Raw genomic sequence first — 15,708 nt, forward strand, 5'->3', positions numbered from 1 at the left:
TCAGTTTGCATATAAAATTTTGGTAGCGTCTAACGCACACACCAGCATTTTTTGTGATTGAGGTGCTGCTGCCTGTACTTCATAATGATTATATATACAATGGCACGAAAGAGTTTTCACGTGTGGCCGGTTAGCTCAGTTGGTTAGAGCGTGGTGCTAATAACGCCAAGGTCGCGGGTTCGATCCCCGTACGGGCCATGGGGCTTTTTTTTTTTTTTTCTTTACTTTTCTTTCCCCTCCCACCTCTCGCTGAGAAGTTTCTGCCCGAAGGCAGTCCCTTACAGGCGGCAGAACTGCATCTTACCTACTACGGGTTTTTTTTGTTTTGTTTGTTTTTTTTTTAAAAGGTTTTTTCCATTTCTTTGTGTGTGTGGAGGGGAGTCTTAAACGTTTAGTTTCTGTTTCAAAGAGCCTTGCCAAGGAGTGGGAAATTTTTAAAATCACAATTCCAACTTGTCTTTTATTTCAGTATGGGCTAAAAAAAACCCATTCAGTAATAATAGTCTCAAACATTTAAAAACCCTATGAAACTGCAATTAATTAGGGGACTGCTGGTTCTAAGAGTAACTAGTAAGGGAATGATAAGGATTATAAGCCTAGGTACCGAGTTCAGAGCAAAATATCAATAATCTTCGCACCTTGGCAATATCTATAAATAAAGTGAAATAAGAATTATTGAATAATGTTAAAAAGTGCATATAGAAATGGGAATTTTTTTTCATTAAATTTGTCACATTCCAATTTGATAAAATGCATGTAAGGTAAATAACTTAAGGCAGAAGACTAGTTATATATCTGCTGTTCAGAACTTCTTGAGAGCAAAAGAATACCAATCAACTTCCCTGGTTTAAACATATTTGTCTTAAAACATGCTATTTTTAACGTAAACATCTATGTTATGCCTTAAAAACTCAAAGCAGAAAGTAAAATATAGAAAAATATACAATTAGACAGATGTTTGCTTGTAGTTTTTAGTATCTAAAATCTTTTTTCCACACATTACACAGATGCCCTTTTTGTGGGCAGTGGCCTGGAAGTAATGAGAACTGCAGCTAGAAAAAAATTTTTTCCATATGGACCAAAGCTTGCTTTTTTTGAAGTCAAAGCTTTGGTTTCATTCAGCTTTCTTCCATCACTTTCTGTGGCATTCCTTGCACTGTCTTTTCAAATATCTGGAGTGACGACAGTACCAAGTTTCTTTTCACCTATCTCGCTCACCATCTTTCACCGTTGGTTCTCTTAGCGGAAGTCGTACCTACTGCATTTTATAAACCCCAAATGCTCACACGTCTGTCTGGGAAGGGATAGGTACCTCCATGAGCTCGGGCGGCAGGAAAATCTAGGGGGGGCCGCCGTGTCTGCTCTTCTTCCGGGAGCGCGTTGCTGGAGGCCGATGGGAAAACTGGGGACAAGGATTGCGGAGAGGCGGGGAGGAGCCGAGAGCGAGAGGCCGTTCCGGAGTCAGTCTTCCGAGTTCTGCCGCTTCTCAAAGCCTGGAATCAAGAATCTTGAGATACGCGTAGTGTTTGCAGGGCTTTTGTAGTAGGAAAGGTACTCAGTGAATAAGGCTTACCGGACTCGGTAGTCGTGGCCGAGTGGTTAAGGCGATGGACTAGAAATCCATTGGGGTCTCCCCGCGCAGGTTCGAATCCTGCCGACTACGTACTGTTTTTTCTTCTCCAACAAAATTAATGTATCCCTCACTTCCTGGGCTATACGTCGGTTTCCTCCGGCAACCAGTGAAACAGCAGTCAGTCCCGGTGAGTTCTGGGATGTTCGGACTGTTCGTGATTACTATTCAGGAGTTTAACTGACTTTTCTCGGCGTCGGAGACTCTCAGATGGACAGATGAGGAGTACAAAACTTCAATGGTTTGCCTAATAAACTTTAGATATAATTGAATAAAACACTGTTGGTCAACTCCGTTCTATATCTGTCTGTAATGCCGTTTTACGCGCCATTTTACCGGCATTGGCGCCGTGGCTTAGTTGGTTAAAGCGCCTGTCTAGTAAACAGGAGATCCTGGGTTCGAATCCCAGCGGTGCCTTTCTTTCTGCCTCCGAAATGTTGGCCATGTTTTGTGCTTTGACCCGATATCCCGTGAATCTGCAGATTTTAATAACGGATAGCCCGAGGATTCTAGTTCCGTGCTCAATGCAGCCAGATTTCCCCATGAGTTTTTGGTAGGACGAGCCATTATAATTCTCTTTTCGCTTTGGGCCTCATATTCTTTCTCCCTCCCTCCCTTTCTTCCTCTCTCCCATTTCTTTTGCTGTTTCTATGTGCAGATCCTGTCCCAGGCCCTTGTTCTCCACAAGGGGGCAGTCAAAGTTCGAATTTCGCAGAAGTCGAAGGCTGATCTAACACCATTTGGTTTCTGCAAGACGGTGCAGAAGGCTTAGGCTACTTGGACTGGAAGGGAGTAGAAGAGAGAACCTGGCTTGGAAGGGCAGGGCGGTGTGGGGAGCAGGTGAGGGTGGAAGTAAATACCGGGAAAAGGAGGCCAGCGGTTGGATCCGTGGGCTGTCAGCAGGGCCTAAACCTCCTTGGAAAATAGGCAGAGAGGTCTAGACACCACCTTCGGCTAGGAAAGCACTGTAGGATGTTTGAGCAAAAGTGATGATTGGAAGGAATTGCTGTCTCAAGGTGGTAAATCCAGCACGACTGACGCCACGTTTATGCCAGGCACCGGGCTAGGCGCTGTGCATTGCTCTGTGCCCCTTTTCTCAGAGAACACAGTGACAACGCAATGCACCGACACAGAGGGACAGGGAGCTAAGGGAAGACAGAGAAGTGGCTTTTCACTGGGCTTCGGAGTGGCGGGTGGTCAGGAGAGGCTTGGGGGGGGGGGGAGGGGCGAGAGGTCAGGGGAACAAAGTCTTAAGGACCAAAAAGGAATTTGTCATACGTTCCACTAAACACTTACTATATACAAGGCATTGTTCTGAGCCCTGGAGATAAGGCAGGGAACAAAATAGACGGAAAGCTCTGCCCTCCTGGAGTTTGAAACAAAATTTAAATTATGAAGTATGCTAGCTAAGCGCTATGTGGAAACAGCAACATAAGGGATCAGAGAGTGTGCGCGTGTGCGATGGGGATGGGGGTGCTGGTCGCACCAGGCCCCCTGCAGGAGAGATGGAGAGGAGGGGACGAATTTGAGACATGCTTAGGACTGAGGAACAATAGGGCTCAAACATTAGGGGCACAAACTCCGGACTCTTGGCCGCGCAGGTGGGAGCGTGATAACTGTGCTGGGAGCGTAGAGGCTCGCCAACAGCGCCGCCTGGGGCAGAGGCCATGGGACGCCCGCCTCGGAGTCACTTACCTTCTGGAGTCAGGGCGGCAGGTAGGAAGGTCCCCTTCTGGGTCACGCTGGGAGGGAACTGGGGAGCCGAGGCAGACGGAAGGTCCGATCTTAGAGGCGGGAAACTAGAGGGGCCTTAGGCGACAGGGACGGCCCCGCCCCACTCTCCCCGGCGGGAAGGCGGGTTCAGGTCCCCCGCCCCTACGCACCAGTCACCAGCCCAGTGACACCTCCTTCTTGGGGTCTTGGCCCCAGGAATTCCTTCCTGGGCACTGCCGCGCGGCTCGGCGCGGGGTTGCCCTGCTTTTCATTCCAGGAGACTGGACAAATGCGGGGACGGGGCGAGGGGCCGAGGTTCACCTCGGAATTTCAGGGCCCGTCTGGAAACCAGGCAACGCCTTCGCTTGTCTTCGAAGCTTTGAGCCGGGGGCCGGGTCTGAGGACCGCGAGCGGAGCGGGCAGAGTCGACACCCCAGGTTAGGGGAAAGCCGCGAGACCGCGACCTTAGGGACCCTGGAGGGCGGCGCGGGCGTGACCCTGCGAACCCTCCCTCCCTCTTTCCCGACGATGCTTCCCGCTAGGAGGCGAAGCTCGGGTTCCCGGAGCGGAGAGAGATTCCCGAAGCCAGGCTGCGGCGCGTGGGTCTCGGTGCCGGAGGTCCCCGGCCGCTCGCCAAACCTGGTCCACCACGAGTGTGGCCCCAGGACCAGCAGGTCTACAACGACCTCTAAGGGCGCCCGCGGCCAGTTTCTTCCGTCGGCTCGTTGGTCTAGGGGTATGATTCTCGCTTCGGGTGCGAGAGGTCCCGGGTTCAAATCCCGGACGAGCCCCGTTTTGGTTTTTGCTGAGACTAGAACCTCAAGATTGTCAGTGACCTTCGCTGTAGAACTCCGGACAGGAAAGTGACTGGTGTCAGCTGAGCAGATGGAAAAGGTGTGGCTGCTTGGACTCTTGTCCGAGTGGACACCTCGGGGGCAGAAAGCTCAGTGCACAGCCAGGCTGGCGTGCGAGGGAGAGCGGTAGCCCCTCTCCGTCCCGCTAAAGCCCCGACTGGGGCAACGCATCCACTTTCTTCTCCCTGTCCCCTCTACCGCCTTCCTACTTGATGCTTCTTCCCTGCCACCAAAGCCCTGGTTTCGGGATGACCGATGCCCGTCAACCCATGGTTGTGGAGGGAGGCGGGATCTCTCTGGGGGCTGCTGGGGAAGAGTCCAGGGACTGCCGAGCTCGGGTCTCTGCAGCCTTGGAGGCCGTCTGGCTGGCCGGCCGGCCGGCTTCCTTCGGACCCTGCCGCTCGTTTCTGCTGTCGCGGGGACTCGTGCTCAGTCGCGGCCTTCAGTGTGCTTGGGTCTCTGATCTGCATTTCCTAGTGCGCGGAGGACTAGGCCACCTACAGACTAGAGTTTAACGCGCTGAACGGGGTCAAAAGCTCAGATCAGGGATTCGGAGAAAGAGCCGTCCAGCTCATTCCTCGTTAGTATAGTGGTGAGTATCCCCGCCTGTCACGCGGGAGACCGGGGTTCGATTCCCCGACGGGGAGAGTGTGTTTTTCTTGATATTTTGAAAACCGTTTAGAAAGCACCGGTCCTGATCCCTGAGATGGAAAGAAAAAGGAGTGGCACAGAGAGGGCAAGTTTGTCTTGCCCCTCTAGCTAATATTCCAAGAAGTTTGTCATATTTCCCTTCAGGTAATTTGCATTTTAAACGTGTAGCCATTTTACCTTTTCCCCTCTGAATTAAATGTTTATTACATTGTCCGTTGAAGATAACTTAGGAAACACAGACAGGCAAACCGAACAAAATAGACACACTCGCCTAATCCCATAGCCGGACCTACGTGCTGCTGCCCCCTTTTTTCATAAAAAAATTTTTTTTAATTATTTTTAAACTTTATCTTGTACTTTAATAATTGAAAATGTAAACAATTAAAAAGGAAAAGGAAAACACAGTTGAATAAAAACGTACTTTTCTCCGTTAAATGTACTGGATAATTATAATTTTTTTTGAATCATACAATTTATGTTATACAATATATTTGGTTCATAGTAACGCAATCATACAGTATTTGTCCTTTTGTGTCCGGCGTGCTTCGCTTGACATAATGACCTTCAGGTTCATCCATGTTGTCATATGCTTTACGACTTCATTTCTTCTTACAGCTGCATAATATTTAATCGTGTAAATATGCCACCGTTTGTTTATCTATTCGTTGACTGTTGTCGTGAATAATGCCTCTATGAACAACAGAGATGTGCAGATGTCTGTTCATGTCACTGCTCTCAGCTCTTCTGGGTATATACCCAGTAGTGGTTCTGCAGGGTCACATGGCAAGCCTATATTCAACTTCTTTAGGGACTGCCAAACAGTCCTCCACAGTGGCTGTATCATTCTGCTTTCCTACCAACAGTGAATAAGTGTTCCTGTCTCTCCACAGCCTCTCCAACACTTGTAGTTCTCTGTCTTTTTAATAGTGGCCATTGTGCTAGGTGTGATAATATCTCATTGTAGTTTTGATTTGCATTTCCCTAATCAGTAGTGATGTTGAGCATTTCTTCATGTTTCCTTTTTTTTTTTTTTTTGCTTTTTGTATTTCTTTGGACAAATGTCCATTCAAATTTTTTGTCCATTTTTTAATTGGGCCATTTGTCTTTTTATTGTTGAATTGTCACATCTCTTTATATATCCTGGATATTAAACCCTTATTGGATATGTGATTTCCAAATATTTTCTCCCATTGAGTTTGCTGCCTTTTCACCCTTTTGACAAAGTCCTGTGAGGTACAAAAGTGTTTAATTTTCAGGAGGTCCCATTTCCATTTATTTATTTTTCTTTTGTTGCACGTGCTTTGGGTGTAAGGTCCAAGAAACCACCACCTACTGCAAAGGTGCTGAAGACGTTTCCCTACATTTTCTTTTAGTAGTTTTATGGCCTGGCTTTTATATTTAGGTCTTTGATCCATTTTGAGTTGATTCTTGTATAGGGAGGGAGATGGGGTTCTCTTTCGTTCTTTTGATTATAGATACCCAGTTCTCCCAGTCCCATTTGTTAAAGAGATTGTTTTGTCCTGTTAACATGGACTTGGTAGGTTTGTCAAAAACCCGTTGACTCTATTGATGATAAAAGCAAACTTTCAGTTTCAGTTAGAAATTAAGATTTCGTCACCACCCAGCTTGGGGTCTTGGGCCGGGCCTCGCACAGCGGAGAGTCAAGACTGGCTTAGTTTTTGGTTTTCTTTCGTCTCCCCTCTCCCAGACGATTGGATTCGCACCCGCGCAACGTCCGCAATTCACGATGTGAAGGTCCGCAGGGAGACACGCGTAGGGGAGGATCTGCTGGCATCGAGATTGCTTTCGCCCTACGGCCCGGGTGGCGGGCGTAGTGGAGAGCAGGCACCTGGAAATCAGGGTGTCCTTACTGTATCTTACGACTGCTCGAGGATGCAGCTCCGGCAACGCGATGGAAAGAAAAGATCCTCAACAAAAACGTTCTGCGTTGGCCGGGAATCGAACCCGGGTCAACTGCTTGGAAGGCAGCTATGCTCACCACTATACCACCAACGCCGCTGTACCGCCTCTCTTTCCCCCACTCTATTCGAGGCGTCTAAGTCCCCTCCTGAGAGCCTGGCTACGACCATCCACAGACGAGAAAATCAAGGTCCAGGTAAACTAACTACCGGGACTCTCTGAACACCGGCAGAACCGAGATTAAATCCAAGATTTGTCAAGGGTCCGGAAATAGCGACGAGACCGTGATGATTTATTATCGCCAGGAAAAAAGTCCCAAATACATAAAACTTAAAATTTGCTTCTCCGTCGAGTGGGTCAACCTGGTCACGAGGTTAACAGATTGCGCCTTAAATCAAGAGCGCCTAAGCACAATATGGCCCTCGTGGTCATTTATCCGGGAGAGTTAGAGTTAAGCCATGAGTTAAATTCTTACCTGCGCCAGCATCTTATCTGCTCTAAGTTCCGGGACCCACGCAAAACCGTAGGGAGGGAGCCTGAAGGCAGGGGGTCCGCCTCTTTGATGACGCAACTTCTACTCAGGAACTTGCAGAGCCTGCTGGTCGAAGGGGCCTCGTGGCGCAACGGCAGCGCGTCTGACTCCAGATCAGAAGGTTGCGTGTTCAAATCACGTCGGGGTCAAGAGCTACGTTTTGGGTGTCAATTGTTTCATATTACCCTTTTAGAAGTGAGGTGAAAAAAAAATCATTTTCAATATAAAGAAAATACGAACCTGACTGTGTGCATTTTTTCCTAAAGTATAAGCATTTTTTTCTAAAATACAAATTTTCGAAACTTTTATTCTCATTTTACTGTGTGCATCAAAGCAGTCAATTAAAATAGCAATCTAATCTCAAAAATATTTGCATACCCTAACACAGACGTTGTTAATGAACAGTCCCCAGTTCTTGTTCAGAAAATGTAACTGCAGCAAATAAATTTTCTTTATTGGAGAGATATAATAATAGTTAATAAATTTTAACTATTACAATCATTTTCCTAAGCCATTGTTTTTTGTGTTTTGTTTTGTTCTGTTTCCCAGCAGTTTAACTTCCACTTGCCAGTAGTGTCTATAATCTTGTTCTTCACTATTTTCACTTATCATTGTAATATAAATATTCTTCTAGTCTTTATAAGTATGAGTTTAATGACCATCTAAAATTGGAGGACAATTCTGTAAATTATTAAATTTATTCGAATATTTGTAATTTTGGTTGACTGGTTACCTACACCTTTTTCTTATTATTTAAATGCTGTAAGCATTGTCGTGTTGCTTTTTTTTCCCTCAGCTAAATTATGACATAAATTCCTGAAACTTTAGTTCCTCTGTTAAAGGGCCTCCTTTAATTATAACATTATATTGCTGCCCAGAGACTATGTTACTTTTTCTAACAACCTTCCTTCCTTTCTCTCTTTCTCTCTCTCTTTCTCTCTCTCTTTCTTTCTCTCTTCTCTCTCTCCCCCTTTCTCTCTTTCTGTTTCTTTCTTTTCCTTCTTTCTTCCTTCCTCCCTCCCTTCTTTTCTTCTTAATTATTGTTTTCATTGTTGCCTTCTTGTATTCAGAAGTTTGGTCCAAATTCAATGATATAGTTTTCATCATCTCTGATGTTCTATCTATGCCACCTTGAAGAGAACACAAGAGTATTAAATGCAAATATTACAGTTGCCCAGGCTTCTCTGAACTCACTAGAATCCTGGAGCCCCGAGTATTTTTGCTGCCTCCGGTAGATTTGAAAGAAAAACAAACAAAAAACCCACACCAAATAAATCCAGGTCAGCCACCCCGTTGGACTTGTCTTTCCCAGTGGGAAATGCCTTTCCTTGACATCTAAAAGGAGGCCTGCCTTTGTTAGCCGGACAGGCTTGGACTGCAGGAGAGGAATTTGGGCTCTCACCACCATCCACGCAGCAGACACCGGCCCAGGCTGGCATCGGTGCCTAATCCCCTATCCCCTGCCCCTTCTTCTGCCAGAGAGGCGCCTGGGTCACGTGTACCAGGCAGAGGCCAGTAAGGCACCAGACTTGTTGGAGAAGCTGTGTGTGCTTCAAGAACTGCTGATGCCTTAGCAAGGCAGCAACCCAGGAACTCTGGCGACCTAGCAGGGAGGTGTGGCGAGACGGTCCCACAGGCCTGCTCCGCCTGCTGCCCGCCTACACCCGAGGCTTGAATTACTTATTTTATAAGGAGTTACAAAACGGTAATTTCTAATTCTATCTTTTCTTCTACATTTATTACCTGACAGCAGTACATAAAAAACATCCTTCTCTCATGCACTGGCGCCAGGTGAGTTTAGTTGTGATAATAGCTAAATTGAGTGCTTGCTGTATACCAGGTACTGTGCTAAGTGCCTTCCCACCCTTCACTGAAAAGTTTGTATGTTTGTTTTTTTTTAAGATTTTATTTATCCCCCCTTCCCTTGTTGTGCAGTCACTGTCTGCTCTCGATGTTTGTTTGTTTTGTGCTCATCTTTTTAGGAGGCACTGGGAACAGAACCCCTGGCTTCCCATACGGACGGGAGGCACCCACTTGCTTGACCCACCTCCACTCCCTCAACCTTCATTGAAATCCAGGTTACAACCCTGCAAGACAGTATAACTATGTCCATTTTAGAGCCAGCACTCAGATGCATTGAGCCTCTTGCCTGAGCAACACAGATTGCAAGTGGCAGGCTCAGAGTCAAACCTGTGGCATCACATCCGTGCTCATTCTACTGCTTCAGGCTGCCTGGTGTTCCATGGGACCCTCCTTGATGAGTGACAACAGAGGGAGGCTGGTGGCCCTGGGGAGGCAAGGATAGCAGGAAGATGAGGTTTATGATCCACAAGAGCACAGGGTATACTAGGGATTGAATGAGGATCTGGCTATGCTTGGGTACACTTCCACAGAGTAACATCAGCTAGAGCTGACTACTGCTCACTCTTCAGCATTTTGCCCTACTCCCCATCACTCCATGTTGTCTCCCCGATGCTGAGGCTGAGCTCCAGTTGTTCTGCTTATACTTAGGCTGTTTCCCTCACACACCACCCTGGCCCACACTCTGAAAAGCTGGCATTCAGAAAAGGCCCTGGGTTTTGGGAGAGACAGCAGTTAATTCCCACGCTGCCATCCCCCTTTTGCTTCCAACATAATAGCACTGATAGATAAAATATATAAACACTGAACCAAAAGGCTGTAACTAAGCTTAGAAACAAAGTAAACAACTCAGTACCAGAAATGTACCAAAACAAAAAACAGAGAGACGAGATTCATATGAAAAATCAAGTTAAAAGACATGGAGGATAGAATACCTCTAAGAGGAGTTTCAAAAAAAGACAAGAACTAAGCAATAGGTGAAGACCTAATTGCTGAAATTTTATAGTGGAGCTTCACCTGTATATCTTTCATTAAAATAAATAAATAAATAAATAAGGAAGCAGACTTGGCCCAATGGTAGGGCGTCCATCTACCACATGGGAAGTCCGCGGTTCAAACCCCGGGCCTCCTTGACCCGTGTGGAGCTGGCCCATGTGCAGTGCTGATGCGTGCAAGGAGTGCCCTGCCACGCAGGGGTGTCCCCTGCATAGGGAAACCCCACGTGCAAGGAGTGTGCCCTGTAAGGAGAGCTGCCCAGCGCGAAAGAATGTGCAGCCTGCCCAAGAATGGCACACCACACATGGAGAGCTGACACAAGATGACTCAACAAAAAGAAACACAGATTCCTGGGCCCTGATAGGGAAGGGGAGTGAAATAAATAAAATAAATCTTTAAAAAAAAAAAAGTAAATATGGCAAAATATTAGGATGCGAATAACTGAGTGGTAGTTACATAGTTGCTTTTAAAAACATTCTTGATATTTGAGATATTTCATAATTTTAAATAAATTTTTTTTTAAAGAAAAAGCATCTTGACTCCGAGAAGTCAGAGAAAGAGACTTTCTTCCATGTACCTCACTGGATCTGAGAATGCTGTTTTATGTGGGTCTGCCTGGCAGGTGGGGTGCCTTAGGAAAGACATTTTCAGGGGCCTTCCAAAGGGGAAAATGACCTTCCGGACTGGTGGGCTTTCTCAGACACACCTGGTAGGCCTCACCTTTTCAGGCCCCCACGCCCCTACTTTTGGGGAGGGGTGCTCACTCCCTAAGCCCCATCCTGAGCTTTAAAAGGATCAGAAACAGCCCCCTAGCGAGCTCGTACCCTTCAGCTAACACAGTCTTCTTATTTGTTTGTTGCGTTTGAATTCGCTAAACAATTCATGACTACACTCTCCTAAAAAATTAGAACATTACAGGCAAAGGTCAAATGCCCTTTGACCGGCACTCAGCTCTGTTCATTTCCACCTCTCCATACACTGTGAAACTCTAGAGCAATAAAAATGAAATAAAAGTAAAAATGTCAAGGGGAAATTTTAAGTTACTTATATGTTACTAAAATATTTTTTAAAAAAGAGGCAGTGACAGTTAAATGCAAGACATGATCCTGGATTGGATTCAATAATGGAGAAGATTTCCAAAAGGACGTTATTGGGACATATGAAAAAGCTAAAATATAGACTGTAAGCTTTATGCCAATGTTAAATTGTTTGAACCTGATAACTGTAGGTAAGGTGGTTACATAATTGAATATCTTTGTTCTAAGGAAATGTATGTAGAAATATTAATCAAGCATTAAGGAACTTGATGTATAAAACCTTCTCTTGAATGTTTAGAAAGTAAATGGTAGATGGATAGATGATGGATAGATGGATGAATGGATAAATTGATACATGGAATGATTAGACGAAATATGCCAAAATGTTAATATTTGGTGGATCTGGGTAGTTGGGTGGATGGTATATTGGAGTTCTCTATGTGAGTTCTGCATTACTTTTGCAACTGTCCTGTAACTTTGAATTTTTTTTTTAAATGAAGTATGCCTGTCTGGTGTGAAAACGTCCAAGGTAAATTGATAGGTTCAAGAACCAAATTAGAGGGGTGAGGGTTATGTGGGGACTTCTTATATTTTTTAATGTAAGATTTAAAAAAAATAAAGAGAGGAAAAAACAAACAAACAAAAAAGAAGTAAATTGGAGGACAATGTACAGAATATGCTTTCATCTGTGTTATTGTTTTTAAGGACAGACCCCCATGCACACACACACATATATACACACACATACACACACATATATAGGAAAGTTCTGGGAGGGTATATGAGAAAATTTTAACAGGGTTCACCTCTGGGGGTTCTGACTAGAACCAAGGGCTTTCAATTTGTTCTTTACGATCACTCTGTACTTCAAAAAAATGTTGTTCTACTGTTAGCATGAATTGTTTAGATAACAAAATTCACTCAGAGAGGATTCTGGATGATGCATAAGAGCCTGAGGATACTGGTTGCTTCTGTGAATGGAATGAAGAACTAGGAGTTCGAGTTGCTAGGGAGACTTACTTTTAACTGTCTTGTTTAAATTGACCACGTTCATGTATTTTAAAAAACAATACATCAAAAATAAAAGAGAAAATAAAACAAAAAGTAAAAAAGTAAAAAACAAAAACAATACATCAACGGCATAGATAAATCTCACACATAATTTTGAAAGAAAGAAGCTAGACACAGAAGAATACATAGTGTGCGATGCCAGTTATATAAAATACAAAACAGGCAAATTTAGTTCATGGGGTGAGAAGTCGGGGTAATGATTTCCCTTGAGAAAGGTGGCAGTGACTGGAAAAGGAGGATGAAGGCATGCCTTTGGGATGCTGGATTTGTTCTGTTTCTTCATCTGAGCGCTGGTTCTGCAGGTGCGTTTGAGTTTGTAAACATTTACCCAGCTGTGCATTTAGGCTCGGGGCCCTTTTCTGGATGTATCCTTCATTAAAAGGTACAAAATGCATCAGAAGTCCAGTGTACAGGCTTTTGTGCAGTCGCCTGGCGAGGAACACTGTCCCTGCCCACCTCTCCTGGGATGATGCACAGCTGGCTATACTTTGGCCTGGACGGGTCCCCAGGCCCTAGTCACTGTGGCAGGAACACATGTGGTCCAGGCCTGTGGTTAGTACCAAAGACGAGCACTTGGGCTGAAATAGCCAAGAGCAACCCCCAGCAGCGGTGTCACTGCTCCTGGGGAGCCTACAGGGAGTCCAGGTCTTGAGGCTCCCAGTTAACTCAGCAGTGTGGCATCAGGTTTACCAAAAGAAAGACAACGTAGCAGGAAAAAATGTGGGGCTTTGGCAAGGCTTCTCCAACAAGCTCCTTCCAGATTCATCTGCATCTACCCCTCATTTCTCGAAGACACCGTAATGGACACGATGATGACAATTCATATCTTAAAATTTCTTATTTGCATACTGCATGATCAGAAATAAAAGGGACGGACATTCTGTGCCTCCAAAATGCTGTAGGCTCCCAGCCAGCCTTTGGAAGGCTGTTCTGACCTTTCCCAATCGCAGGGACACTCAGCCCCTGGCAGTACAGCAGGACCCCTCAGGTCCACCTCTCGTCATTACTTGGCCAGTGATGGGGATCCACAACTAACAACCGGAGAGGTGAAAAGCAGAACGAGAGCAGGAAAGAGAGTTCCACTCAGAGGGAGTTGCTAATTTATATCATTCTAAATCTGGGCGATATTGGCAGAAGAGTAGATTTTAAGTGTGCCTGACCGAAAATTTAAAGTGTGGTCTGCAGGCCTTGCAAACTGTTTCTTTCCAGTCTGAGACAATTGTAGGCTTTGAACAAGCATTTAGATACTTTTATAGCATTCATCAGAGTAATTATTCCCCCCCAGGGAGGTACAAGAGAATGAACATGCGACCTCTTACAAGCAGGTGCTCAACCACTGAGCTACACCCACTTCCATCAGAGCACTTTAATATTTACCAATTATAATAATAAAACATGTGAGCTTGTATTTTTGTGATTTTTTACATATCATTTTCCAAGGAATTCTTTTTATTGTATTTCGTAAAAAATTATTGAACTCTGATAGATTGAAAATAATCAATTCTTCCCCACAGATAGTTTGAGAAGCTCTTTATTTTTAAGCAAATCACTTTTATTGGTATATATTAATAAAGCATGCAATTCATCCAAAGTACACAATCAATGGTATTTGGTATAATCACACATTGTGATTATTTGGTATAATTGTACATTCATCACTTAAATCATTATTAGAGAATTTTCATTATTTCAATAATAATAATAAACAAAAGAGAAGGTCTTGATATTGTGTTAAATTCACTGGTTGGGCCAGGCAGCTGGAAGATCTAAAAGTTTTTGTTTTGTTTAGTTTTTTTAAATGAATAATGCAAAACCCAACACTGTGCTGGCCCATCAAATACAGCAAAAGGCTAAAAACATCTCCTGGCCTACAATGTGGAGGTGAATTTAAAGACTCCAGGGCGCGCCCCCCTTCGGCTCGACAAAGGCCCGACGCACCGCGGCCCGCGCCGGAATTTGATGAAGAGTGGAACTACAGGATTACGATGAAGGTTGTTGCCCCTTCCTTCTGAAGAAAAATGTGAGAGCTGGTAAAGGGAGAGCTGCAGCATTATGCAGGAGGTCCTGGTTCCCTAGAAATAAGCCTGCTCATGTGATCTAAAAAGAAGGTTCTGGAACTGGGAATTTATTCTCAGTGTGGAAGATCTAGTCAGGACCTCACCCCAAAATTTGGAGGCTGAGTGAGAAGAGACATAGTAGAGAACAGATTTCAGACGTGCTAATCATTTCCCAGGGACAACTAAAAATGAACACATTACAAGTGAGTTGATTGTTTATTCCTCATTATTTTTTCTGGGTATTGGAAAAGATATATAAAGTTTTACAGTAAAAAAGAAAAGTATAAATAAGAAATTAGGGCAAAATATCCTTTGAATAGAAAATTGGGATTGGGGTAAATGATATATGATATATCAACTATGGGGCCTTGTGAAGTTTCTTAAGGTTGGAATTCTTATAAGCCATATAGCATCCTGGATATTCAATTTAAGCTGCAAACTTGGCTCTGAAATTTTTGGCAGTTGTAATAAAGAATGTGAACACTACGTGAGTTTGCATTATACAAAGGAAAAAGCAGACTGAAATACTTCTTGGTTATTAGGTATCAATTTTTTTTCCTTGATGAAGTCTTTGGATAAATGATAAGATGAGTAATGTCTTCAAGAGAAACATTGTAATAAATATTCTGGGATTATGGCTATTTCTCAGAGTACTCCACAGTGTGACTCAAGGGTATAAGTACCAAAGCAGGACTTAGTCACCATAATTATTTGTTTACCTTTGTAATTGTGGAATATTGTTCATGTGCAGAAAAGTACATTAAAAATATCAGTAGATAGGGAAAGATGAAACATGCAAAACAATGTATAATAATGGAAATAATAACACAGGACCCTTGTAGTAGATTGTGTAACTGTGTATCAGTATCTACTTCTCCTCCACTTCTTTGGGGAAGATTAAATTTCTTCATCTGATTGAAGACAGTCTTGGCCACATGACCTGATCTGGTAAATGAAACATGTGTGGCATATGTCCCTACCGGGCAGAAGTTTTATATGTTTGTGCCTTGCCACCAGTTCTTTCTCAGTACTCCCATTAATGGTTGACACAGAGGGATGATGATAAAGATGATGATGATGATGATGAAGTTTATAATGATACTGATGATGCAGAAGACCCCTAACCTTACAAAAGAGGGACATGCAATTTTAGCAACAAATAAACGTTTGTCCCAAATTGAAAAAAAAAAAAAAATATATATATATATATAAGTAGAGCTTAATGAATTATAATGTGAATATCCACTCTAGTTAAGAAATACAGCATTCTTAAATCCTGGGCATCCTTCTATGTCCCTTCCAATCACAACCCCTCCCTCCTGACAAAGGTAACTAGAATCCTGATTTTTTGGTAAATGCTTTGTTGCATTTTAAATAGTTTTACCTC

The 15,708-nt window shown here is 44.1% G+C and overlaps 1 long non-coding RNA gene and 7 other non-coding genes across 8 annotated transcripts; 7 read left to right on the forward strand and 1 right to left on the reverse strand.

The window, feature by feature from the left end:
* Positions 1-124: 124 nt before the first annotated feature.
* Positions 125-198, forward strand: TRNAI-AAU (transfer RNA isoleucine (anticodon AAU)). Its single transcript has one exon. It is a non-coding gene; the product is annotated as a tRNA-Ile (tRNA).
* A 1,383-nt stretch (positions 199-1,581) lies between these two features.
* TRNAS-AGA (transfer RNA serine (anticodon AGA)) lies at positions 1,582-1,663 on the forward strand. Its single transcript has one exon. It is a non-coding gene; the product is annotated as a tRNA-Ser (tRNA).
* Positions 1,664-1,973: 310 nt separating this feature from the next.
* On the forward strand, positions 1,974-2,047 carry TRNAT-AGU (transfer RNA threonine (anticodon AGU)). Its single transcript has one exon. It is a non-coding gene; the product is annotated as a tRNA-Thr (tRNA).
* A 1,516-nt stretch (positions 2,048-3,563) lies between these two features.
* Positions 3,564-7,461, forward strand: LOC139437131 (uncharacterized). The gene is made up of 2 exons (XR_011646788.1): positions 3,564-3,780; positions 6,557-7,461. It is a non-coding gene; the product is annotated as an uncharacterized lncRNA (long non-coding RNA).
* TRNAP-CGG (transfer RNA proline (anticodon CGG)) lies at positions 4,063-4,134 on the forward strand. Its single transcript has one exon. It is a non-coding gene; the product is annotated as a tRNA-Pro (tRNA).
* TRNAD-GUC (transfer RNA aspartic acid (anticodon GUC)) lies at positions 4,773-4,844 on the forward strand. Its single transcript has one exon. It is a non-coding gene; the product is annotated as a tRNA-Asp (tRNA).
* On the reverse strand, positions 6,793-6,864 carry TRNAG-UCC (transfer RNA glycine (anticodon UCC)). The gene has a single exon. It is a non-coding gene; the product is annotated as a tRNA-Gly (tRNA).
* TRNAW-CCA (transfer RNA tryptophan (anticodon CCA)) lies at positions 7,378-7,449 on the forward strand. Its single transcript has one exon. It is a non-coding gene; the product is annotated as a tRNA-Trp (tRNA).
* Positions 7,462-15,708: the final 8,247 nt, after the last annotated feature.

The sequence above is a fragment of the Dasypus novemcinctus genome, chromosome 21, assembly GCF_030445035.2.
Source record: "Dasypus novemcinctus isolate mDasNov1 chromosome 21, mDasNov1.1.hap2, whole genome shotgun sequence".
Taxonomy (NCBI): domain Eukaryota; kingdom Metazoa; phylum Chordata; class Mammalia; order Cingulata; family Dasypodidae; genus Dasypus; species Dasypus novemcinctus.